At 42.5% G+C, this 27,426-nt stretch overlaps 1 long non-coding RNA gene across 1 annotated transcript in view; it reads right to left on the bottom strand.

The window, feature by feature from the left end:
* Nucleotides 1–19,354: 19,354 nt before the first annotated feature.
* Gm41079 overlaps nt 19,355–27,426 on the bottom strand; it is a 36,403-nt gene continuing 28,331 nt past the window's right edge. The window contains exon 6 of the long non-coding RNA XR_001781036.1: nt 19,355–20,207. This is a non-coding gene — a long non-coding RNA (predicted gene, 41079). The remainder of the gene's footprint in view (nt 20,208–27,426) is intronic.

Genomic DNA, 27,426 nt, shown 5'->3' on the forward strand with positions numbered 1-27,426 from the left:
TACATTTATTTATTGTTTTAGGTTATTTGTTGTGCCACACCACATGTTTGGAAATAATAAGAATGACTTCTCCCCTTCTATCTTGTGGATCCTGAGGATCAAACCCAAGTCATCAGGCTTTTCGGCAAGCGCCTGAGCCCACTAAGCCACCTTGCCGACCCCCTTTTGAATCTTAAGGGCTGTTTTAGAAATTAAAATAAACCTGGAATATTGACAATTTCTGGCCTGTGTCCTTAGTCACATTTTGCACCTCTGTCTGACAGAGGGAAAGTTGTTGACAAGAACAAGAGGAAAACAAAGGCACAGAGATTCATATTTCAAGATATTATCCCGCTACCATGGATGGTGAAAAACATGGTTTTTGCCTTTCAGCTGCCTTCATAAATGGGGAAACATGAAAAATGGGAAACTTTATGAAAAGTTCAAGCATGAAGCAATCACAGAAGTAGAAAGGGAAGTCCCCTGGCTCTATACAGTGAGTAGATGAGGGCTGCTGGGAACCCCATGTGTGCCTTTTCACAGAAAGATGATGTCTGAGCAATAAATCTAGACTGAAGTAAACATGAAGAAGAGGAAGGGGGGGTTCAAGCAGGGAAAGATAAGGGCAAGTGTGTAGGTGAAGTGTAAGCATTGGCTAAAGTACCAAGAGTCTGGTGAGGAACAAGGGCTGAGGAGACATCAAAGACTACCTCGACCATCAGAAGGAAACACCACACTGTAGGGGGAAGAGGATGTGTTTGCATTTATTTGAACAAGTACTTTAATTGGCTATAACAAAATACCTGAGGTAATTATAAACAGAAAAGGTTTATGCTAGCTCCAGTTTAAGATCAGGTGGACTGGTTGTTGCTTGGAGCCACTGTTGAAGGCCAAGATTCAAGGAGCATAGTGTATAAGAGAATAAATTACTCATCTTATGGCCAGGAGCAAGGAGATAAAGATCTCCTCTGAGGACATGAATCCCCAACAACTTAAGGACCATAACTTCCATTTTTCTCTCAATGGGACCACTCTGAGGATCAAGTCTTTAACAGATTGACTTTTGATGGAGGGGGTGTCAATCAATGCCCAAACTACACCAAGAAGAAGCTAAAGCTGTTTTTTTTTTTTTTTTTTTTTTTTTTTTTTGACAAATCTACACTGAACCCTAGCAGTCATGTGTATATCCAGGAACACTGAATTAAGGGCAGGCTGAAGACAGAACCCACTGCAGGAAGTGGTCAGGCCTAGAACTGGGGTGGGTAACCTCAGAAGGAAAAAAAAATCAGCAGGGCTTTGATTCTTCAGAGCTGAGAGAAAGAAAGAGTCAAATGCACTGTTAACTTTGGGAAATGACCTAGCATCTGCGAACCACTGATAATAGCTGTGTTTTACAGGATTGCTGTCTCTGGCATACGAAAGTAAGTTAAGTCCCTTTTATGAGATGAGAAGGCCTTAAGCTTGCTTCTCGAGCCCAGGGCGCAGGCCCAAGGAGTAAAGGCTTGAAGAATTGCTCGGATTCACTCTCATTCCTGGTCCATACCAGCCCTTGCCTGGACAGATCACATCCTTCCACTCGCTGGCACTGAGGTTTTTGTCTTCTTAGCCTCATCCTCAGAATTGGTCTCAGATCAGACTAAAGATAAGGATAAAACTTGCCAGAACATACTGGGACCCTCTGTTGCATTTCAAACCATGTTTTAGATTTTATTTCTCCGTCCCTCCCCCTAAATAAATAAAGGGCCTTAGCTCAAAATTCTGATGTGTTGTCTTTTATTGCCCCAAACATTTAATCTCATCCTCCAAGCCCTGATTTTTAATCATCCTCAATAAAATAGTGGATTTATTTAACACACAGTATTGCACATTCCTTAAATTTATAAGGAAAAAAATATAGCAAAAGATACTATGAAAATGTTAGCTATCATTTTTTTTAAGGAAAAGGAAAAAGAAAAGAAAAGAAGAAAGCCCAAGCAATAAATTCCTTTCTTCCACTTATTGTAAATATTTGTGCCTGAGAAAAGTCTACCTAAATAAGTCAGGATAGAAGGAGAGATGAAGAGTTTTGTAAAACTCTGGGGCACTTGTAAGGGCTCTAGGAATAGAAGATCCTGGCCTTTATGATTTTTAATTTAACTTCTAATCTCTGCCCCACCATGTGAATTGAAGTGGTTATTGTATAAGACGTCTTTGCGGTTGGATATACGTGTGCTTGCAACCCATGGAGAGAACCATGGTAATCCGGTGAGTGAAAGATATCAGACCTGTAGCAGCAAAATCACAAGGGAAGAAACATCAGCAATAAAACAGACAAGGTGAAGCCATGACCTCATCACTAGGAGATGCTTTCAGCCATTCAGCTTGGTGGTAGTCAGATGCTATAGAAGATCCACTGTTAGCGCTGAGCAACTGTTCAACATCTGTACTGTGTGAATGTTCAGAGTCAAAGCTGGCAGTGTAATTAGAGTATCTGTGCTGGGACCTAAGGCAAAATGAGTCAAACCATAGGTTATATGATAACGAACTGGCACTCTCAACTCTCTATGCAAGGACCCAGGTTCCTTGGCTGCCATGGCTGGGCAGATGTGCCACAGGTATGCCTGCTGGACACCACTCCCAGACAAAAACTTACCACTTTAGCCTGTTTCAGCACCCTGGTCTGTTGTCCTCTTATCCAAGGATGCTACTCTAAGTGATGGCTTGGTGAACATTGTCATACAAATAGGAATGACAGCCTTAATGAGTTACTCTACCATGGCACTTACATTTAAAAATGATTTTCTAGAAATAATTAATTAAGCTCCCAAAATTTCTTGCCTGTCTTGACAGCTCATAAAGGGATTCTGGGCAGAATTCTTTTGGGTTACACCATACAGTGCTGATATTTCCAGGATAGCAAGCAGGGAGAACAATGTCACCTTACCTTGCCAATTACCACCATGGACCCTGGTTAGAAAGCTGGGAGAGGTCCAGGCACCTGGGGACTTCATTACCTAATTCTTGAAGACTAACAAGACTGGTGGCAGTTCCTGGAATGGGTACCAACTGATTCTACCCTGACTAAACAGCCCTGGAGTGTTCCTGCAACACAGAGTTCCCAGTATGTAACTAGAATTCCAGGCAAACTAAGAGAGTTGGTTATACCTACAATCCTTTCCACCTTTGTCAGTCCCTGACTTGAGTCAAGAAAGTTGGGAAAAAATACATATACTCTGGTTCCCTGCTAACAAGAAAGTAATAGAACACAGTATTCAGTAAGCCTTCCATATTTGTGAGTTCTGCCTTTGTGGGTTCAACTAATCCTGGGCCAAATCCATTTGGGAAAAAAAAATGTATCTGTACTAAATGTATACAGATGTTTATGTTATCCCTCCAAACAACGTAACACAACAACTAATTATGCAATATTTGTACTGTATTAAGCATTATAAGTAATTCAGAGACAAATTTAAATCTTCAGGAGGATGTGTGTGAGTTACATACAGATTTTATACCATCCTATATCTGTGGGGTGAGAGTTCAAACATTGATTTTTCAGCAGCAACATCAGAGATGAGTTCTGTAAATGGGTAGCCATAGCCCACATTAAATATACTAGTCAGAAGCCATAGAAGGCTACAAGAGCATCCCCCACATTTTAGAGGATAGACTCTGTACATCTTACAGGTTCTAAGTCTGTGGTTAGCTATAGCATTAATAGCCTGGGTTTTAAAAGTACAAGGTTGGCCCTAGGCAAAATTCTAATGTACCTATTTTAGGTGTCTCAAACCCATCACTTTCTTCTCTCAAACAGAAGCAAAGTACTTCCCACTGGCTGTTCCTCCTAGTAAAACCTGTTCCCGGGGAAATAACTAATACCAGCAATTTACTCATTAGTGTGAATGAAGTGGTATCTCCCCCAGGCTGATTTAAATTGTTAAGCCTTATCTTTAATTATATTCTTTCATTCCTTCTACTAATAAATATTCGCTGAGAGCCTCCAACGACTAAGCTGGCACTGTAGTAAGTGAAACTGACACACAGTCCGTCCCCAGGGAACTCATACTGCATGGCCTCCACAAACTGCAGCCATCAGCCAGTGTGTGGGGGTGGGGAAGGCTTCCCTAACAGCCTTCCACAAAAGTGCTCCTAGGATGCTCTAGGATGGAGAGTATGAACAGCCTGTAGGAATTAGTGGAATCTCCAAAACTTGTTTCATTCCTCTATTCTATTTTTCCTGAATTGAAGAGTATTTTCTTAGTTAGGGTTTTACTGCTGTGAACAGATGCCATGACCAAGGCAACTCTTATAAGGACAACATTTAATTGGGGCTGGCTTACAAGTTCAGAGATTCAGTCCATTATCATCAAGGCAGGAGCATAGCAGCATCCAGGCAGGCATAATATAGGGGAGAACTAGAGTTCTACATCTTATTCCAAAGGCAAACAGGAGAACACTGGCTTCCAGGGAGCTAGGATGAGGGTCTTAAAGCCCATGTCCACAATGACACACTTCCACCAACAAAGCCACACCCACTCCAACAAGGCTACACCTCCTAGTACTCCCTGGGCCAAACACATTCAAACCATCACAGTGATGTTAGAAGTTCCAAAGAAATCTGGGTTAGAAAAAAGCTGAGAATGGAGAGCATTTTAAATGGAGAAATGTGAATTCTTGATTTGGGTTCAAAAAGTAATTTGATTTCAAGGATTGTTTCAAAATCGTCCTAACAAAACCATCTTATGCACAAAGCACAGCCTTTATGTCTGAGATGAGGGACTGTTGAGCAAATATGGTCCACCTTACTATGGAATTCAGTGCAGCTATTTTAAACAGTAATTCTAAAAGACAGTGACACATTTGGGAAAATATTAATATCTTGGCCTTTAAAACTAGGATATGAGAAATTACCTGGATAAAGATGAAGAAATTTGTATAAGCATATGAATAAGGATGACAAAGGAGAATAGGCAACTGCACACTGTTGATGGGTGGACGGGAGAGTGGCCAAGGACCCAAGTCTAGTTGAGGAGCTACTTGCATTTAATGGATGTTGGAGGAAGTCAATTTTCTCTGGGGGTAGTTGCCCATGCTCCAAGGGATGAGCCCACCCATGAACATATGGGTAGCACTAATTGGGCTTAGTGGATTTATATGTGTGTGTGTGTGTGTGTGTGTGTGTGTGTGTGTGTGTGTGTGTGTAATCATATGAAGAGCTACAGGCAATCAACTAATGGCAATCAGCAACTTGATAGGTTACCTAGTCCCAAGAGGTCAGCCCCAGACACATGAACAATACTAAGCAAGCTTAGTTGTGTTTGTAAGTGTGTGTGTGTGTGTGTGTGTGTGTGTGTGTGTGAGAGAGAGAGAGAGAGAGAGAGAGAGAGAGAGAGAGAGAGAGGTCGACACAAGTGAAAGGATGTTTTGCTAAAGCAGACTTGTAAAGGAACGTTTGTTAAAGTGGACACAGGGGAAAGGCTAAGGCAGACTCAGGAAGGAACGTTTCACTGAAGCAGACACAGAGGAAAGGATGTTCTGTCAAAGCAAGCACAGGAAAGGACACTCGATGAAGGAGTCTTCTCTAACAACACACGTGTATTGGTCCACCTTACATGCAGCGTTGACCTCCATTGTTGCCACTCCATAGAGAGAAATGCACCAAGAATCTTCTGGTGGTGTGCTCCAGCTTCTTGCTGCTTTTGTGGACTCAGGCTGATTGGCAGAATGATGTCAGCTGAGACAGACACACAGGCTGAGGCAAGACCCATGGAGGACTCAAGGTGTTTGGAGGGAGTAGTAAACTGGCAGTGATAGAGGCTGAGCTAGGCTTGCTTATAGAGCTAGCTGTGCAAAGCTTGTTGGTCTCATGTCTTCACCGATCTTCCCTTTGCTGAGAGAAGCACAGCTGAGAGCTTCTTCTGGAGTCCCTCCTGGTCCCTCCTGCTGACTAGTGCCGAGCCTGAGCCCTGGCTGTCCCTGCTAGGTCATGCCTCCACTGCTGCTGTCCCGACTCTACGGAACTGGACTGCTGCTGTACCTGTGAAGTGTTTGTGAGTGGATCGAGCTGCCATTGCTGGCCTGTGAACTGAACTGCTGATTTCCTGACAACACAGATGGGTGTTGCTCCAAAGAACCATTTCTAAACAGGCCCACTTCCCCCATATGATTTATTTTCTACTTCCTCAGGTGCATGATGGGCTACAATGGAGGTTAAAGTGTTTAAGAACCATCATTAAAAATAGGGTTTGAAAAACTAAGTTATGTGTGTGTGCATGTTGTAAGAATAAGAATTAAAAAATAAATGCCATGAATTTGAGAAGTGGGTCATGGGAGGAGTTAGAGGGAGGAAAGACAAGAAACGTGACATAAATATGCATATATGAAATTCTCAAAAACCAAATTAAAAGGAAGAAGTTCAAAAATTAAGAGCAAAACAACACATGCACACACACACACACACACACACACACACACAAAGACGGCATGAAGTTGGAAGGAAGTTGTGCTAGAGAAATCCAAGGGGAATGTGAAGAGGGTACTTGCAGGTGAATATGATCAAGATACATTGTAAATGTTTATAAAGTTCTCAAATGATGAATTAAAAATTCATTAAAAACAAACGACAATAAACTTTTCATTGAGACCTTAAGTAAATAAGTAGTACAAAAACTATAATATATTTACAAACAAAATTGGGCTGAAGAGACGGCTCAGGGGTTAAGACTGAATGCTGTTTCTGCAGAGGACCTGAGTTCAGTTCCCAGCAACCAAATCAGGTGGCTCACAACCACCTATAAATCCAGCTCCAGGGTACACAACACCCTCTTCTGCCCCCCATGGGCACCTGCACTCAAACACGCACACGTACACACATACATACACACACACACACTTAAAAATAATAAAAATGAACTAAAAAGTAAAATCCCAGATTGCTATTTTTTTAATTTTTATAATGTGTACACCATGAAAAGTGAGGCGGACACAAGGATGAGGGGAAACAAAACCAATTTAGAAAAAGCGTGGGAACTTGAAGGATGGTAGGCTCATGAAAAACTAAATCTAGTTATATGAGTCCTTTGAAAAAGAACAGATACATCTGACTTCATCAAGGGGCAAATAAGACACAGATCCAACAAAAACAAAAAGTCTCGGAGTACTGGGAGCCAACCCCAGCATGTCTGGAAGGTTGTCTGGCTCTAAGTGATCCATTCTGGGGAGGCAATGCTAACTTGAGAACAAAAAGGGGCAGGCAACTAGGAAACTCAGAAACGTTGGAAGGAAAGGGTCATATAAGGGATAGTTGAAGAAATATTTGAATTGTGACTTAGAGAAGACTCGGGGTAGCTGCATCTAGAGGAAATGAAAACTTAGTGTTCTATAAATGCAGAAGGCAGAAACAGACTGAGAAGATGGCAACTGGGCCTGAGAGATGGTTCAGTGGTTAAAAACACATAGCACTCTTCCGGGGTCCTGGGTTCTGTCCCCAGAACCCATACCAGGCCCTCATAACCACTTGCTGCTCAAGCCCTAGAGAATCTGCTGCCCTCTCCTGGCCTCCAAGGTCACCTGCACTCATATGCACATACTACACAAACACACACACACACACACACACACACACACACACACACATGTGCACGCACACACACGCACACACAATTGTGAACAAACAACATTATTAAACAAGTAAATCTCACAAAAATTTTAAGTTAAAAAAGGCTTTCTTTTTTCTGTGGCCAACATAGAAGCAGCCTGTTTCAGAAGGCTTTATGGAAAGAGTTTGAGTCAAAACTGGAAAAGCAGGCTGACCTCCGCCAGATGTTGTTGGGTGGCTGCTCCTGTACCTTAAACCTCACTGATTCCTTGGTTCATGTGTTTCTGTCAGAATTGGAATGACAGAAACTCCACATGCTTGCTACAGCTCTCCAACCACAGGCATGCAGCTTGGGCCTCCTACACACGTTATTCAGTTTAGAGACATAAAATGCAATTACACTAAAGCCAGAAGAGGAAAGAGTCGATTTTGCTTTTCCACATTGAACTGTTTAGGAATATCCTTTGAGTTTAGACCAGGATCCCATTGCCTGACACCCACTTAATTACTCTCAACCTAATTACTTTGACCACACTGTAATTACTTTCTTGACCTTTAGTCTAACTAACCACTAAGGAAGGCAGCAAAAGAATTAACTTGGATGAACCATCGACTATGAGCCGGGCAGGTATATTAGATGCATAACTTTATTTAATTCTATGGCTCAGTATTCCCATTTTATGGCAAAGCAAACAGAGGTTTGCTTGTAATTAAGCAAAGGCACCTGCAGGCTGGTAAACACCAGGGCTGGGTCCCTATCAAGGAGTGTGGTGTATCTAGAAGTTTGGCTTGACCATGCTACTTGACATCCTGCCCCTCATTCAATCATCATTGTAGGAAACATCACCAGAAGTCACTGTAATTCTGCCTCTACACAGAGCTCCTTCTCAGCCTATGGCTGCCTGTTCTCTGATGGACAGATATAATCAACTTGTTTCTGGGATCACTGGCTCCATAGCTGTGGTAGAAAGAAAAGCATACCCCAGGAGATATCTGCGTGAGCTTCCCAGATACTAACTATGGAGTTTGAAGTAGAGCTCCGTCTGGATTATCCAGGAGACCCAGCGCAATAGCAATGGCCCTTAGAGGTGGAGCTGGAGGAGATCCAGCAATGAGAGCAGAAGACAAAGGGGGGAAGATCTGACCATGCCTCACTGAACTTGCTCTTAGCATGATGAAGGGACCATGAGCCAGGGACTCAGCAGGCAACCCTAGAAGCTGGAAAATAGTGAGAAAACACATGTGTGGATGGAACTGCTACCCTCACTTTTAGGATTTAAACATCTAGCTGTAATATGTTCATAAACGGGGCTAAGAGGTATAGGCCTGTAATCCCAGCTACCATGAAGGCTAAGATAGAAGAATGGTAAGTTCAAGACCAGCCTGGACTACAGAATGAGTTCAAGACAACCTTGGCCACATAGTGAACCTCTGTCTCAAGGTAAAGTGTGTAAGAGGGCTGGGGTCATAGCCCAATGGTAGAATGCTTACCTAGCATGCACCAAGTCGTAGGTTCAAACCACAACACTGAAAAACAAAATGTGTATTGCTTCGAGACATCAAGTTTATGGCAATTCTCTCTCTCCCTCTCTCTCTCTCTCTCTCTCTCTCTCTCTCTCTCTCTCTCTCTCCCTCTGTCTGTGTGTGTGTCTGTCTGTTTGTCTCTGTGTCTCTTGCTGTGTGAGTGTGTGTCTTTTTCCCTGTAGCTGCTGTTCTCATTCTCCCTTTTAGTCCCTGGAAACTTGGCTCCCCTAATTTCCCCCACAAATGGACCCCTGGGGCTTGCTTGGATGTTCTAGCAGGAGAGTACAGCTATCCTCACAGTCTGGTTGAAGAACAGCTTCTTCTACCAGGGAGCATCAACCTCTGGGACAGTGTGGCATTGGGAGGGACAAATATAAAGTGGAAAGGAAGGAGCCACCTGCCTAACCAGCCACCTCAGCAGCTAGATCAAGACTGGTAATCAATGGGGTGTCGGGATGTCACAGGTATAGTCCTCACATCCTCTTGTCATTTTCTGTAGCAGCAGCAGGAAGCTAATAAATCATCCTTGAATAGTCCCTGTGGTTGAATAAGAATCAGTATTGAAGACCGGCTCCAGAATTGCAGCGGGGTAGAGACCAAGAGCTGTCTTCAGCCATGCCAGTGACAGAATAAAGTAATGTGAGGGTCACCAGCAGGCCTGGGACACAGGAGAGGAGAAAGATGAGGAGAGTAAGGTGGGGAGCAAGAAAGAACGAGAGGTGAGGGAAGGAAAAGGAAGGAAGGGAGGGAGAAGAGGAGGGAGGCTGAGTAAAGAAGAAAGAATGGGTAAAAGCATAGACGTGGTCAGGTGACAACGAACAGCACGCACTGATAACTGTCGCAGTAAGACAGACCTATTTCTAGGAAGCCTATTCCTGAACAAACGTACACTGTCCCAGGTACTATGTCTGTAATGCAGTGACCACAAATTACGTTAGCTTGATTCAAACTGTTGTGAGGGGAGGGGATCTGACCACTGGAATTCACGATAGCTTTTTAAAAATGTTTTCTTATCGTAGGCACAACCCAAGGAAAGTGGCAGAAAGTCGCACTGAGAGCAGGGATGACCTTGATCTCCAGATGCAGCCCTTCAAGTTCAAAGCCCTTCCCCGTGAAGAGCCCAGTCCCTCCACCCTCCCCTAGTTGAGAAGCTCCCCTCAAGCTGCCCCGCTAGTGACAAGGACTTGACTCTATCCTACCGGCTTTTCCAATGCTGGGCCCTGAAGAGCAAGACTGTGTGGGGATTATCCGTGTACTCCGAGGTCGAGGCAGCTCGAAGCAGCTGCAGGAACAAATTGATTTCTACTTAGGTGCTCCGCGTGATGAGGGCTTTTGTCTTCCCACAAGATTTGCTCACTTACCTACACCAAGGAATAACCTGGCTTGAGCTGATATCACGGAGGCTGCGCAAACCCCCCAGCCCGTTCTCCCTGATCAACAGCTCTGTGAAACTGGCTGAGATACTTTGGGTTCGGGAAGCTGAGTAGGTGTGAGGTCCCATCAGGTTTATTTTTAAGAAAACACTTAGAGGTGATTTAGAATTCTGCTAGGGCGCTCAGCTCAGACACCCAGCTGGGTGCTGTGAGTTATTTCATCTCTCTGCACCCCAATTCCCTCACCCACAGCGTTCCTAGGTTTCCTGCGTTACCCCTTTGAACCTATATCAACGCAAAGGGCTCCCTTTCCTGTTTGTTTCTCTCGGAGGTACCTCCATTTTGACTATGCGCAGCTTTTATTTCTGAGTCATTTGTTATGAAAGTTTTCTTCAGTCTCAAGGAATACATCTTCTCTAAGTCTGAAATCAGTTACTCTCCTCTGTCAGTACTTCCTTTAAGAGGACCACACCATCATGATTGTAATTCAAAAGCCATCCACTCGGGTCTTTTCTCCCCGGTCCCAGAGCAGAAGGGAAAGCAGGCTGGATAACCAGACTGCAAAAGTCACCGACAGCAAACTTGTTTTAAAATGTTGTAATCTGGTTACCATTAAACATCATAAAAATGTTTATAGAACTCCATTCAACAGTTGGCACATTTAGGCTAAATTCAGAAATACAATGGGGAGTTAGGTAAATCGCAGAGCAGTGGTTCTCAACCTTCCTAATACTGAGACCCTTTAATATATACAGTTCCTCATGTTGTGGTGACCCCTCACCCATAAAATCATTTTCATTGCTACTTCATAACTGTAATTTTGCTACTGTTGTGAATCATAGTGTTAATATCTGGATAGTCGGAATATCTGATATGTATCTCATATGTAATCCCTTTAAAGTGTTGGTCCACGCTCCAGTTGAGAACCGTCGCTGTAGAGGGTTACGAAGAGCACAGAGCCTGAACCAGGAGGGGCCTTGGATCCTCAGTGTGGGACAGCCACGGCTACACAGGCAGGAAGGCTCTGTCTTCAGGTAGTTTCTGAGGTACAGGAGTCTTGGTCATAGACTCAGGGGTCCTGCCATGTCCTTTTATGAACTGCTCTCAGCTGAGCAACTAGGAGCTTCGTCTTTGCTTTCTCTTCCCTAGCAAGCCTGATTCTCTCAGATCTCCCAAGGGACCAGGGGAAGATCGATGAGGTAATGTCTCCTAAGGGGAGACCATTCCACAGACTCTTCTGGTAAATTACAAATTATAACCAGGTGGAGTCACATAGTCTATAGTGGAAATCCTGGAGGTACAAAGCGCTGAACGTAACGTGGGATGCACAATCCTCCTCCATCAGACTGCTCTGAGTACATTTGACACGGCAAGGTTCCCTCGCCTTCCTTACCATTTGTAACACATTCACCTTTGGCGGGTGGTGTGTATTTTGGGATTCGATGTGGAAAAAGCACAACTGGCCTTCTATGAGCCGAGGAATGGTGTTCCAAGGTAAGCCAGGATGTGCATGTATCAGGCAGACTCATTTCTTTGGCTCGGTGTTTGGCCAGATGATGTCAAACCTTCGTTTACTGTTAGTCTAGTGCCAGTTGGCAAGCCGTGTCTGTGCAAGTCATGGGATTTTGAGAATCAAAGGAAACAGTGTGAGCTATGAGATGAAAAACAGAGGAATGGGAGGGGGCTTCACTCGCCATAGTGACTGGCAGATCGGCTCACTCTCCAGCTTCAGCCCATCCTCTGCATGAAAGCCTTGTGAGGAGCCAGGGGGAGCTCTGCATAGTGGATGGTTTCAAAACATATCTTCCATGCCAGTACCGAACGAAAACAACAATCCATCCCATGCCCTGCCTCTTCTTTCTGAAGGGGCTACCCCTGAATCCGAGGTCTTATAAACTGCTGTTAAAAAGTGTCAGGCTGACCCTCTCCCCAACAAAAGAATATTGTTGCTGTTTTCTCATAATAAGCCTTCCTTTTGACAATTTAGGAAATGTAATAGAATTTATCATCCATTAGCCCCTATGTCCTAAGAGAGCAGATAATTTGGTAACAAAACTCTAATTTTGATGGCCTGCGCTCATGGATTTTGGCAGACAACGTTCTGGTGTCTTTCTTGTTAAGGCTTCCCCTCCCCCATCATCGAAATCATAATAGAAATTATATGGGATGTGACTGGTTCCTCGAGAAGGCAGCTGGAAGGTTGACCTCTTCCGTGAGCTTGCTGATGTTAATGGAATGACTCCCTAGGAGAAACAATGGCCGCCAAGTTGGCCACAGATCATACATTGCACCACTCTGGCTATTCAGAGTAAATCCAGGCCTATGCTGATAAAGACACTGTTGTGACAGAAGTCAACCATCTCTCTGCACATACCCAGGGTGGTCACTGGAGCTTCCCATAGCATACACTTCTTCTATGCAATGCGTATAGTTCTCAGCCAGAGACTGAATGGGCCCACGGGAGAATTAGAATCCTCACGGCAGGCAACAATAACCTAAACACAAGCGTTTCTTTCCAAATCATAGTAATTTGCAGCTAATTCCTAACTTCTCTTTCAAATTAGTGTACAATTGCTATGTTATTGAACTTGTGAGGCAGGGACATGGCTGAAAACGACTGCTACTTTTCACAGGTTAGAAAAGAACGGCAAGAAGTAGCCAGCTCTCCTCTAAAGCAATTAAATAAGCCGATGAAGGGGCCTCCTGGCAGGGACTCCCAGCTTTCCTACGCTGGCTCCTCCTTGTTCTTAGCTAACACTGAAGGTCCTTGACTCCTTTAAAGAGAATGTTCCTGGGGTACATATCTTTTCTCCCCGTGGTTTTAATTTATGTGGATATTTGTGTTTTTTTTATGCTTGCTTTTTTTTAAGGATTGCTAGTTCTTTGTTGCTGTGACAAACACCTGAGAAAACAACTAATAGGAAGAGCTGAATTCTAACCATCATTTTGGGGCTTGGGGTCGTGTTTGGATGGTTCCATTGCTGTCAGTCACAAGGGGAGGTGGAGCGTCATTCGTGCTTTCTGTGATGCAAACAGCTAATGCGTGAACACTCAGGACCTAGTCACTTCACAAAGCCCTTTCTCTGGTCATTGTTACATGGGGAAACAAGCTTAACAAAATCACTCTTTGGGGGAACATTTCAGATCCAAACTGTAAACTTTATTTTTAAGCCTCTGTTTCCCATCTCTCCTGCAGACAAACAAAAACTCAAAATCAGGTTCAGAAGTACCTACATGCACCCTTTGCTGTTTCCCCACGGGATTCTGTGCCCACCCATGTTCGTTCTGAGAAGTCTGTTCATTCATCTAATAGATGTCATGAGTATCTGCTATAGGTCAGACCCCAGCACACATGCTAAGGCCGTACAATGAATGAATAAAACAAGGGGTACATTTCTCTCTTTCACCTTATTGGGATAAAGAAAATGAGCAGATAGTTATGTTACTATTACATATTATATTACATAATTATTTAATGATACGTGTTAAGGAGCTAGAGAATGAAAACTTGAATTAACACCTGCGTGATATTTTGGACAGAAAATCCTCCTCCACAGTTGGTAGTATTTGAGCAGAGGTCAGGATGAGACCTTACTCGTGCAAGGATGCGGAGTGCTAGTCTTTGCATTTGGAAAATGTTGTAGACGTCTCCTCCTAGACGTTACTCATCTGGCAACTTTACCCTGAGTTATTTTGCTGTTCAGATTACTTAACATCGGTGCAGTCCAATCTATGAACTTTGGTTTTTGTGTATTTTTTAGTCTTGTTAGAAGTCATTATTCAAGATCTCAAGGATATGTTGGCCCATTTCTTCCTGTTAGCTTTTAACTCTTTGACTTTTTGGACTTAATTTCTCAGATGGAAGGCTGCCTGTGTCTGTGTAGTTTACTAACCAACCTTGTTGTGATACCAGTTCTCAGTGTGTCTTCACCAGTATCCACCCATCTTTCCATCCAGTTTCTTTTTGTCTCCTTGTGTCATCTGCCTATTTCTCTGCACCAGGCTTGCATTTCCCCTTGTACCGTGGCTTTTCATTGTCTGAAGGTTATGATCTGTTCACCTTTGTGCTCAGCCATGGCTAGCCTACTGTCTGACAGCCAAGGCATCGTTGTTTAATGTATTGTAGAGTATGCAGATAGGAGCTATGCTCCTCAGATAAAGATATGCACCTGGTTGTAAGAACCATAAACATTACTCACCGTACTGAATTTAGTTTTCCTTAGTTGGAAAGCTGACTGGTATCATATTATAATGCAAGCATAAGCGTCCATTTTAGCTTTAAATATACTTTTTGTGGTCACCTAAGTTGGAAGGTGTTACATGAGTGGCCGAGGATGGTATGGGAACTTAAAGTGGCCAGTCAGTTCCTTCTACAGCACACTTTGATTATCTTCAGTTTCTTTTTGTTTTAAGTTAAGCCTCATGACATGAAACTGAGACACTGATTATCAATAACTTTCACTTTTAATCAATTCAGTTCAAATGAGGCGAAAGTGAGTTCCAATTTTATTTTATAATTCTCAGTGTTGTGAGAACAAGATTCTTCAGTTACTGGTGGGCCTGTTGCTTGTACTGAGGAACACTGAGCGAGCAAGGGAACTAAAAAAGAGTGAAGAACTTGTCAGGGCTTCTAGGGGGAAAGTCGACAAAGGTTGGCTTCATTCTGTGCCTTTGTCCCCAGAGTCATTCGAGCAACTGAGAGCTAAGCAGATACTTCATCAACTCCATCGAGGGGATACAAATTGGACTGAAGGAGCCACTATGAACGAGGAGTGAACACCCACAGCCATGGATAGAATCCCTGTGGTCACCCTTTAGGAATAAATGTGAATTGGAGCAATATGGTGCTCTCTTGTTTTAACTTCACTTTCAGTCTGTGGTAGGATTATGATGGTTTGGAATAGCCAAAACCACCAGGTTGACTACCAGAGACAAGCATAGACTCTTTTATATATCACACTATTTCTATATTAAAATATGCAGCGACCAATCAATGGTCAAAAAAATCAGCCAGGCACATAGACTGAAAATTTAAAGAGAAACAATTTAGGAACAGACCCAAGTGGGATCTGGAAACATCTATGAGAAGCTAAGACATGCCAAGGAAAATAGTCAACAGTCACAGGGTGACTGAAACTGAGAGCAAATAAACAAACTGGAAAGAAAAGAGAGTGTGAGCATAAACCGCATAAGGCAGAGACTAATTATTCAAAAAAGAGACTATTAGATTAAAAATGACTTATTCTCCACAATACAAACACCTAATATGATAGAGTAATTGCTTCAGATGAAATAACTACAAAATAGAAATTCACCTTCAGAAAAAAATTCAAGGATGAAATTTGGGGTCCAGGATAGCAGATTTGTTTACAAGTAGAAACAGAGACATTAAAGGACATGAAGTGACCATGATTCCAGAAGAGAGACTGAAGACACAGGAAGGAATGAGAAGAGAAGCAAGCAGAAGAGTGTAGGAAAATCTTAGTGAACACTAGCCATACAAAGCTTTGTAATGACTTCTGATACATTTTGAATCATATGTAATATGAAAATACATGGCAAAGAGTAGATATGTGAGAATGAAGATATTTGTAGTATTCCTGTGTCTTTTCATCAACCAGAAATAGGCAAAAATAATATTTTCTGTGAAACTTGATAGTCCAATATGCCTTTCTCATTTCATAGCAATCAAATAAAACAAATAAGCAAGAAAAACAAACTATAAGAAATTTCCCCTTTTTCTTCTCTCTTCTCTCTTTCTCCCTCCCCCTCTCTGTTTTTCTCTGTGTCTCTGTGTCTGTCTCTGTGTCTGTCTCTCTCTGTCTCTCTCTCTCTCTGTCTGAGTGTGTGTGTGTGTGTGTGTGTGTGTGTGTGTGTGTGTGTGTGGTGTAGCCACTTGTATATTTCAGACATGGTAACAGCAGTATCTTCCCACACACTTTATACCACATGTTTCTAATTTTGATGTCTTGATCCTTCGCTGACATGGTTTCTCTATTTCTTTAAACCTGAGTGGCCCTGTGACTACTTTGGGTGGTGGAGTAAGACAGAATGCTTATAGGACACTTCTGTGTCACAAGTGAACTAGCCTTATGTTTATCAGTTCCACTGCTTAAAAAAAAAAACCTTCATGTATTCATGTATGCAGTGTGTACCATATGTATGCTCCCCAACAGCTCTGCAGTCAGATGCACAAACTGGGTGGGGAATCTACAGAATGAGACACTATTTGTATGGGGGCAGGGAGGAAGAAACAGAAGAGAGGAGAGAAAGAGTGAGGAAGCAGGGTCCGGGGTAGACCAACTAACCAATGAGGACCAGGATACAGATACATGAGGATAGAACTGTCTTGGATGCTGACCTCATAGGAGGGAGATCAGCTGCCTTGCCAAGGTCTTGAGTTTCTGACTTACTAAACCAGTACCAAGCTGTCATGCTGAAGTCATTATGTCATGCTGGTTGAAGTCATTATGTTTTGGAGTGGTTTGCTATATAGATATAGATCATCAGAACAGCCACCAAATTAAGGTCAGAGTAAGGAAGAGAAGGATAAAAAGTATTTTCCATCCAAAGATAGCAAATCTCAAATACCAGCAACTACAAAAAAGTGAACCAAATGTTTTAATTAAAAGTCAAAGATCACGAGTCAGGGTTTATAAAACAAAGTACACTCATAAAATAGGAGAAAATGCCCAAAGCATAAGAAATAGAAAGATCCAGGGTGAGACTCTGGGAAAATATACTCTAACCAAAAGGAAAATACTGCAACTACTTAAATATAAAATAAAGCAAAATTCAAGGTGAAAGGTATTATCACAAATTAAAACTGATAGTTTATAAATGGCAGAATATCCAATTGAGCAAAAGAAAAAGAAAATTCTAATTTGTGGTCACAGCCTTGGCATACCAGAGCAGGCTGAGAGCAGAACCTGCTTCAGAGCCATTGTCACCAAGGCGATGCTGAAGCCACAGTGCAGGCAAGCCAGGGAGCTAAAAACAATTCCAAGGGACCGAGGCCTGGACATACCCCACACCAGGATTTACCTCCAAGAGCTTGACTAGATTCCACAGTGAATATTGGAGAAAAGTCTTCCTGTGCCTCTGACAAGTAGAAGGTGGAGAGACATCTTGAAAAATACCATGGCAAAAGACCTATGCATGGGACAGACCAGCTAACCAGGGCCTGTCTTTCTGTGGTACATCACTGCCCAAAGGACCTGGGGAAGAGAAAGTTTTCATCTCCTTCCTCAGACAGTCATCATGTCATAAAGGGAGCAGGAAGGGGCTGAGATAAACCTTTGGAGTTCAATTTAGGGGCAAAGGGTCACTAAATCTGTATGCACACAATAGCATACACCTAAATATATATAAAGCAAATTTCAAAGCACTTTCAGATGCCATGGGTAAGTCCTACAGCCATGCTGAGAAATGTGCACATATTTAGATGAAGTCAGTGAGCTCAATTGTTCCTTCCATGGCTGCATCTTCCCATGAGTGAGAAGATGGCAGATACTTTGCTGTACGTGGGGTATGACAATCTATTGAAGAAAGCATTGTATGATAGTTCAAGTCAAAGAAATTAATCTGAGGCTCAAGGTCAGTTTGAAATCTCCTCCACCTCAACTTTATCACTCCAGAGACCTCTTTGACGGGGTTCAGAAAGGACTGGATGCCCTTAGATCTCATGGAGATAATGTTCCATATCAAGCTAATTATTGAAGTATAGGACTTTCTCTTCAAAACAAAAGGGGGAAACAACCCTTCTATGAAGTAAGCAATTATGAGGTGTTGTGCTACAATGAGGTAACCACCATGAGAAACTAGATTGTCTCTCAAGATAGCCAAGGCATACCTACCAGTAAAGACTGACTGTGCTTGGCTCTCCAGAGCTCAAGTTTCCTCATGTATTTTACTGTAGCACTTATTCCCAAACAACCATAAGTATTCAGTCTATGTAAATATTCAATTAACAGCCAAACTGTCCCCCTTTTTCTGTCTTTTTCTGGAAAATGCTATTGAATTTCCATAGAGTGGTTATCAATGTGGATAATCACATAGCTGGCAAATGGTATACCTACCCATTGAGACATCGATGTTGATAGACCTATGATAATTGCATCTTGAATCATCTGTTTAATCACACTTGTTCATGATGATTATCTATCTGTTCATGCCATCTGTTTGTTAAGAATTGAGAAAGAGATTTTTTTCTATTGACTATAAACTGAAAGGAATTATGAGCCTCTGTACTCTCTTAATATGAGACACACTTTCTTAACCAATAGCAGAAGGATTCAAAAGTCTGACTTTGCAATCATGGTTGAGAAACTTTTGCTTTTCTAGTGTGTGTGTACGTGTGTGTGAGTATATGTGTGTGTGTATGTGTGTTTATGTATACATGTGTTGTACATGTATGTGCATGTGTGTATATGTGTGTGTGCATGTGTGTGTATATGTGTGTGTGAGTGTATATGTGTATGAGTGTATATGTGTGTGTGCATGCATGCATGTTTATGTGTGTGTGTGTGCATGTGTGAATGTATGTGTGTGAGAGAGTGTGTGTGTGTGTGTGTGTGTGTGTATGTGTGTGTGTGTGTCTGTGTGTGTGTCTGTGTGTGTGTGTGATTCAGCCCAGGGACAGTTTGGTATATTTTGAGCATTGTTTTAAATGTTCTAGTTCAGAAGCAAATATAGACTCCTGGTAGCTAGACAGGGCACTGGCAATCTATCACCCTCCATCGAGTGCAGGTCTCTAAATAGAGTCTAGACGAATCTGTGCAGCATCTCTTGCCAAGTCTTTCTACCATGAGTTTCTACCAGCACACCATGATCCTGATTCGCAGCCAACCATGCATTTATTTAACTCTGCTAAATTAAAACTGAGGAACAGGTTTCTTGCTCTCCTGCCAGGTAAGCAGCCAGGGTCACACTCACTGTAGCACAGTCAGATCAGTCTTCCTAGGAAATGACTGCCAGTGAGGTGTAGAACCTGTGGAGGGGAAAGGGCTCTTCCAGGAGGCGCGTGGAGTCGGGCTCTTCCAGGAGGCGCGCAGAGTAGGGCTCTTCCAGGAGGCGCGCGGAGTCCGGCTCTTTCAGGAGGCATGCCGAGTCGGTCTCTACAATCTCTGGTAGCTGTGCTCTCTCGAATGCCTTTTAAAACACCAGTTTAAACACTTCCTCAGCCTTATCTGGAATGCATCTGCTCTGATCAGTTTGATTCATCTTTGCTTGGAAGCTGGCCATAGCACCACAAGAAGCAAAGGTGTGCTTCCCCCTCCTGTGTGCAGTGCTCTACCGTGGTAATAGCTAGCACTCTTCACTATGCTGGGTCCGAGCTTTGATCTGCCGACACAATTGATCTTGAATTGGTTTTCATGCACCGTATCCTGAGATTTCTTTCTCAGGTGGTTTTGTCTAGCTCGCCCTCTCTTGTTGTATGGTCTTTGAGCTCCCTGACGGGCTTGATTTCCATCCCATTTCCTTTTTCCTCTTTCTTGAATACCTACTAAAACTGATTGAGCAAGCTACTAGTATAGTGCTTTAAAATATGTGATAGAGGGGAAAGACACAGCGGCAAAGAAGCATTGGCATAGTCACGGCTCGGTTAGATCTTAAAGTGTGTTCCATGTCCTCAGGGAAGCCAGTCTGCGGCTGCTTCTGTTCCAAGCAGTGTGTGTTTCCCACATCTTAAGGACGAGCAAACAAAATCGGCGTTTAATACTGTGCCTTACTTCTGCCGCCTTTATGGTGGATCCCTGGGATTCAAAGAAGCCTGCTGTCAAGACATGGCACTACTAAAATTTTAAGAGTTCTACATAGTAAAATAATGCCTCAACTCCGTATAGCCCTCGAAATTCTTGGTATAGTGGTGCTAGGAGGACTTGCGGTGGATATGTGTGACGGCAGGATGGGAATCGACATCAGACACTGACAATCAATAGGAGTCCTTCTAGGAGGCTAGGCACTCATTCTCCCCCTCCCCCCCCCCCCCGCCCTTAGGAGAAGTGGATGATACACTGACTCCTTTGCCTTAAGGAATCTACAGCCAAATGAAATGAAGATGTCAAAGTGAGACAGCGCCTGCCCTGGAGCATGCGCAGTGCCCTCGGTTTACAAACCACCCTTCTCTAATGAGAAGCAGTTAGCTGAGCCATCCCCCGACCCCCTTCCAGGAACAAATAATGATGATACCAAGAGGTGGTACCTAATACACATTTCCAGGGCCTTGATGCTGATTAGGCAGACGGTTATCATTAAGGTTAATGACCTTTTGTGGGTTAAACTTGTTAGTTCCTTGGGTCAGTAAAGCTATTTTAAGGCCTCTGCTGTTGTCCAAAAAATAATAATAAAATAAATAAATAAGGCACAACCCTGCAGTTCACTTTTGGCTTGGTTTCCCTGACATGCAAGCATCAGCTTATAAACTATTTGAAGGTGAATGTCTTGTTTCTGGACCGGTGTGTTGGCATGAAGCACTAAGATGAGTTGATGCAAGGCAAGTAGAGAGTCTAAGGGCTACCACATGGGGCACAAATAAGACCATGTCTTCTAGAAACAGCAGGTAGGGAAATGGAGCCAGCTATGGCGGGGAAAGCAACTCATGAAGGCACCATGAAAAATCACCTGTCTACTGAAATTGCAGCAGAAACAGCATGCCAGTGAATTTAAGGAGGACGTTTATGCAGATGGGGACTTACTCTTTTTTCACACCTGCTGTCAGTAAGCACTCGACCATAAACATCAGCAAACATTGATTAAGCATATGGCTTTGATGAAACTTCAGGTGAATGGAGAAAGCGGTTCTGCAGCTTCCAAGCCCAGAAGACAAATTGCTCTCGGTGTAGCAATTAGAACGGGGGGGGGGGGGGGGGAATTGCCACTCCTTCTCTGAAAGAGTGCTCTGAGCTCCGTTCTGAAGATGATCTAATAAGATCTGATAGGACTAGGGAGAAAGAAGAGCATTCTCATTATGGCTCTGTAATTTTTTAAAAAGTACTTCAGATATCTAAAGTGCTGTGTGACCGAAACTGAAAAGGCCATCCTGCTTTTCAACTACATCTCAAGTGAGATGCTTAGACTAGTTTGCCTCAAAAAAAAAAAAATTGCACACTAGATCGAATGAGACGAGGAAGACTGAATGGGTCCATTGGTCCCATACTTCCTGAAGTAAGTCCAGTCCATCCCGGGGTAGGCTGTCTGTCAGTTTCCTTCCTGGGCATCAATCTCATGTCTGCTTCACAAGCACTTTTATTTTGTTTATTCATCTGAGTTCCATTTTCCTCCTTTCCTCAAACAGGAAGGAGAATACTTGTGTACAGAGCTGTGTGTCCAGCTCTGTGTTGGCTGTCCTATATGGTTCTACTCAGGGTAGCTTGGTGAGAGGGATAGCTGTCTGTCCTCTGAAGTCAGGCAGCAGGGGTCTAGAATTAGTTCATAACATCTGCTAACCTGCCTGAAAGAAATATGGACACTAAGAGAATTCAGTCCATAGATTATCAGCAAGAGTCAACCAGATGAGGCATCCAAAGAGCTCTGAATAGTTACTTTGTAATGTTCAATCACTGGCATGCCATAAAAATCTCATTGTATTACTCAGGGTTCTCTAAAGTCACAGAACTTATGGGATGAATCTTTCTAGAATGGCTTACCGACTGCAATCCAGCTAACCCAACAATGGCTAGTTGTGGACTAGTATGTGAAGTCCGAGTATCTAGTGGTTGCTCAGTCCCACAAGGCTGTTGTCTCAGCTCGTCTTCCGTATATGCTGGAATCAGAAGAAGTGGGCTCCAAGGCCAGTGAAGGAACAGAAGTGGGAGCACGCTGGTAAGGAGCAGAAGCTGTCTGCTTCCATGACCTTGTTGAGACTTCCAGCAGAAAGGGTGACCCAGGTTGAGAGTGTGCCTTTTTACCTCAAGATCTGGATTAAAGATTGAGGTAGTCTTCCTACCTCAAAAGTCCAGACTAGAAGTGGATTCACCCACTTCAAACCAAGCAAAAAAAAAAGTCTCCTCACAGATGTGCCCTCCTTTTCTGGATTGTAGTTTATTTTAGATGCAGTCAAGTTGACAACCAAGAATAGCCATCACACTCGTTTACCATAACAAAAATCCTGCAGAGTACATAGCACTGACCCTACTTATAAATGTGACAACGGGGGCCAAAGAAAACGAATTAACTCTTCCATGATTTCAAAACTAGTAAAGCTCTTTCTATGAAAAGATTAAGCTGATTGTTGCATAAATGAGATTTTTGCATAAATGAACCATTCTGCTCATTAAGAGACTGCCAGTTGTAATGAATGAGGCCCGGCTTTAAAGACTCAAGCACAGCACAGTTTGATTTTTCCCATGGAACCTTTCATGGTGAGTGTTCCTAGCTGGCAAGAGACTCTGCTCATTCACAGGACTTGGGTATCTAGGTCCCTTCTGTCCTAGAGCTCTCTCATTCCCTGGGGGCTTCCAGTTCTTCAGGTCCACCAGCACAAGGAGAAGGAGCACTGAACAGGTGTAAAGACATTCGTTCATTCATTCATTCATCTATTTATTTGTTTATTGAGATGGGGGCTCCTGTAGCCTAGGACGGGCTCAATCCTACTATGTTGTATGCATGGACTCCTGGTGTTTCGCTACCATCTACAAGTACTAGGGTTACCAGAAAGCAACATTATGTCCACTGCAGAATGATTCAAAATAGCCAGTGTACCTTCCACAAACATTGCACAAGAGTCCTAGGAAGATCCTTAATTATACAACTGCTTTCCAGTGACAATTCTATTTCAAGGAAGGAAAACTATAATGTCCCTGTGGCCAGCAGGTCAGATAATAGCATCTTTATGTGTGATAGATAATACTCAATTTGATAACCTTCTTTTATTTCCTCTTTTATTTCATAAAGGTTTTCCAAATTAAAGCTGCACCTCTCTTCCATCTAATATTTCTCTATTCCCTGTGAAGGGAAGTTCAGATCAATGTATCCCAAGACCCTAAAGAACAGTCTTACAGGCCAACATAATTGCACTTTTTAATGAAGATGAGACCAGGAAGAATCCAGCCAATTCAATGCATAGCCTGAAGCTTGTGGGTTTTGTTATGTGTGTGTTTTTCTGGGCTTCAAATATTGATAAGGACTATCAAATAAACTCTTTTAAAAAAAAAGCAAAAGCCCTGTAGTGATTGTGAACTTGAGGGGTTTTACATCGATAGTTAACTGAAACCCACAGAAAAACATACTGAATGCCTGGAAGTAGAGTTGAGCTAAATGAATAATTAAATAAGACCAAATACACAATCAATGACCTGTGCTTCAGTTATTCAGTTATTGCTGTGGAAGAAATCACTTCTAAATAGAGGCTTTAAGCAAAGGCCATTGCATTCTCCTCTTGTTGGGTGGATTAGCTGGGTTTGTTTGGCTGCTTCTGCTGTCTTTCATGCTGTCAGCTGGGATGGGGTGAGCTGTCATGTTATCAACCTGGAATGTCCAGACTAGCTCTCTGTTGTGAACAGGCCTTGATGGAGTCAGCCACAAGATCTCCCCTGGCTTGCTTGATCTCTCACTCTCCCCTGCCCCATACTCATTCTTTTCGTATGGCCTCTCCATGACAGGTCTCTCTGTGGGATCTCTCCAGCAAGGTGAGCATATTTCTAATATGGCAGGCTCAAGATTCTCCAAACACCAGAAGCAGAAGCTGCCAGGTCTTCCCAGGGTTTAATTGCAGGACCAGTTCTGCTCTTGGAGTAGTCACAGATCCTGCCCAGGCTCAATGTGGATGAGAACATGAATGGATACATAGCAGGTTCGTTCTAGAACATATTGTTGACACTGTGTGTCAACAATAAAAATAAGCATGACTACATGTTTAAAGTCTGGAGAAGTCAGGATGACCTGGTGAACAGGATGTCTTCAGCCTCTCTTCTTTAGGGAGAGGGAGCACTATATGACTGCTGCATTTCTGACCTCAGGATGAGAGAAGGCAGAAGGTGGCATTCCAAGATGATGTTAATATAACTTAATTCCATCTATTCAGGGATGCTTCTCTCACTGTTCTATCTACAGACAATTGAAGAGATGGCAACACGAGGAGAGACAACCATATAAAATAACAGGATGCAGAGCAGCACTTGGATGTTTCCAAGACAAAGACAGCAACTCTGTTGAGCTCCTAAAAGCAACATTTACAGGCTGGGAGCCCTTAAGGTCATCTGAGCAAAACCTGATGAGTTTGAGATTTTCAGTAATGCCAACAGGCTTTCAGCAAACATTTAAAGGTACAATCCATGGAATTTGATGACTCATAGCCTTAGGGAGCAAGGAAAACTAACCACTAGCTCTAAGGGCTTAAATGACTGGATGAATTGGATCCAAATTAGATCCCAAGGAAGGACAGAGGAAAGGGAAAATATGTTAGAGGAAAGTGATAGAAAGTTCACTTTGAGGGACGGGGTTTGAACACTTGGTAGGAGGCTGATGAAGTATAGGCAAGTGCATGAACATCATGGGATGTGGGCTGTTTTCTTTTCCTTTCTTTTTTATTTAAGTGTTATTACAAACACCAGCCTGCTCCTGTATGGGTGAGAAAAGTTTCACTAGAAAGTGAGCAAAGAGGAAAAAAGGAAGCAAGAAGAAAAGAAAGGAAGAAATGAAAGAAGGAAGGAAGGAAGAGAGAGAGAGAGAGAGAAAGAGAGAGAGAGAGAAAGAGAGAGAGAAAGAAAGAAAGAAAGAAAGAAAGAAAGAAAGAAAGAAAGAAAGAAAGAAAGAAAGAGGAAGAAAGAAAGAAAGAGAGGAAGGAAGGAAAGAACACTGGAAATTGACATTGTAAAAGGTATATGTGCTAAGAAGCCTGACTAGTCCACTCCTAGTTCAATACCAATATCGCATAGAAGCTGCAATGATAAGTGTCTATCTACCCTGACAACAGGTTCATGCAATTGCTTGAATAGCAGTTGCTTAAATGGCATTTTAATTAAGTGATTTAGTTGACTGTGTTCCTTTTTTAATCTAAAAGGTGTGCGCGTGTATGTGTGTGTGTGTGTGTGTGTGTGTGCGCGTGTGTGCCCGCGCATGCTTTAGTTTAAAATATAAGGCACTGGTATTTCTTTCTAGAAGTTACTGTGCAGTCTAGAAAGGAAAGGATAAATAGTGTAGAGATTTTATCCAACCATTCCTCCAGCTTGGATCGACTTGGCATCTAGAATAAGGCCGCTTTAACACTCTTGTGGATTCAGCAATGTTATAGAAAGGTTTATTGCATTTGTTCTGGCTTTTAAATATTGTTAATTCTTCCATGGGTTTTCCAGTAAAAGTGGCCCTAGTGAGCCACTAACTAAATTTCTGTTTCCTGAACCTATGCCATTATACTCTGCCGGCCCGCAGGTCTCAGTCCAGCCAGGGAATGCAACAGTGACTCTATTGAACTGAAAATTTCAAATGCCTTGCAGCCTCTTTGGCCTCCTATGCCTCTAAATCAACAGACAGAAAAAGAGTTACGTTCTGGCAAGGTGTATGGTCATCACTACTAGAGAGAAGTAAGCCTGCTGTGCCCCCCCCCCCCCCATGGAGGAAAGAAAGAGTTCTGTCTGGAAAACCAGACCCCTTAGTAGTAGATCATGTCCTGGAATAAAAGTCAATGGAAAATTACAATGGTTCAGTCTTGGCCGACCTATTGATGATCCAGACCCTTTATCCAGGAATGAAGATTTGTTAACCTACTAAGCAAACGACTACACCAAGAAGAGATGCTTAGTGGGGTCAAAGAGAATATGAGATGAGTTGTGAAGAAGGAACATATATGGTGGATATGGTGGCAGACAGCTGTAATCCCAGCTCTCTGGGGACTAAGACAAAAACAAAAAACAACAACAACAACAACAAAAAAAAAAAAAAAAAACCCTCCAAGGCCAAGTTGAGCTGTAGGTCCAAACCTTGTTTCAAAAAAGAACTTAGCTATGAATATAACGCACAACTATGCACCCAGTTCTAGAAATGAGGGATCTGACTGTTGTATTTCTTTCTTTCTTATTTTGGTATAAATAAGTTTTTGCATTTCAGACATCTTTGGTTTTTTTCCTACTTTTAGGCCATTATCACATATTATCTGATTTATATATAAATAATACCATGCATCATCATTAACTTTGTACAAAAATATTTAGTTGTAATATGTTTTAAAAAAAGAGTGAACATTTTATCATTTATATCAAGAATCTTCAAGAATTTTCTACTTTAAAAAAAAAAAGAAAGAAAAAGCAAAAAACAAAAAGAAAGAGTAAACATCACCCTGTATCTTTGTGAGAGCAAATCTGTTTCAGAAATATCAGGATTGAGATGTACTACACTATGTGAAAATGTGATTGTGTAGTTGTTATCATTTGAACATTAAGTATGGTTTGTCACAGTGAACACGTAGACAAAGATGACAAGAGTTAGACTTGACATGATTAACGTTAGGTGTCAACTAGCTGTTCCTGAAGCCACTGTCCACCATTCTGGATGTTTCTGTGAAAGCGTTTTACCTGAGATTAAAAATTATGAGTAGACTCTGCATAGAGTAAATTGTACTCCATGATGTCGGTGGTCCCTTTCTCACTGTTGGAGGGCTGCATGCTTGTTCCACTCACTTCCCTCTGGCAAGGAGGATTTCTGCGGAGAGCCTTTGGGATTGGATTGTGTCAACTCTTTCGTGTGTCTTTTGCATGATATCCCACTCTTCCGATTTTAGACTTGCCGCCCATTAGGTACGAGCCAATCTCCTAAAATCGAATCTCTTCCCAGGTATGTCACATCCTATTGGTTCTGATTCTCTGGGAAATGCTGACAAATTCAGCAGGTTACATGATTATCTGTTTGTGTTGTGATAGCTGTTCTAGTTAGCTCAAGTAGACTGTGTCACTGGAAACATGGTAGGTACAGACTGATTGTAGTTATGGAAACAGGAGATTGACCTTACTGACCTGTGGCTGGTACCTATGTATATTTGAT

This window comes from Mus musculus, chromosome 13, assembly GCF_000001635.26.
Source record: "Mus musculus strain C57BL/6J chromosome 13, GRCm38.p6 C57BL/6J".
NCBI classification, from domain to species: Eukaryota; Metazoa; Chordata; class Mammalia; order Rodentia; family Muridae; genus Mus; species Mus musculus.